The following is a 382-nucleotide window of genomic DNA, read 5'->3' as shown; positions in this document are numbered from 1 at the left end:
CTTTACCCCCCATGCTACCTGCCGGCCCCATGTATATTCTATTTTAATCTTTCCCAGTTCATCAAAGGAGTAGATGTCTTATGAACTATGATTCTGAGGGAACCATGAAGCTGTCATGTGCTTAGACTAGGGCCAACAGTATAGAAGGTCATTCAAAGTATGTTTTCAATTTGACGATTTTTTGTTTTAAAGAATTATTTTATTAGAACTGACAGATAGCATGGTGGTTAATAGTGCTGAATTGCCACATAGACGACTGCGGTTCGAGTCTCAGATCTGGTGGCTTGCCTTCTTGGTTTCCCTTTTTCTCTCTCTCACTTTATGACTCTGATGAAATTTAAATTAATAAATAAATGAATAAAGTTAAGATAATTCTTTAACA

This window comes from Tupaia chinensis, unplaced genomic scaffold, assembly GCF_000334495.1.
Source record: "Tupaia chinensis unplaced genomic scaffold, TupChi_1.0 Scaffold145156_1, whole genome shotgun sequence".
NCBI lineage: Eukaryota > Metazoa > Chordata > Mammalia > Scandentia > Tupaiidae > Tupaia > Tupaia belangeri.
Note: the sequence above shows the minus strand (reverse complement) of the source record.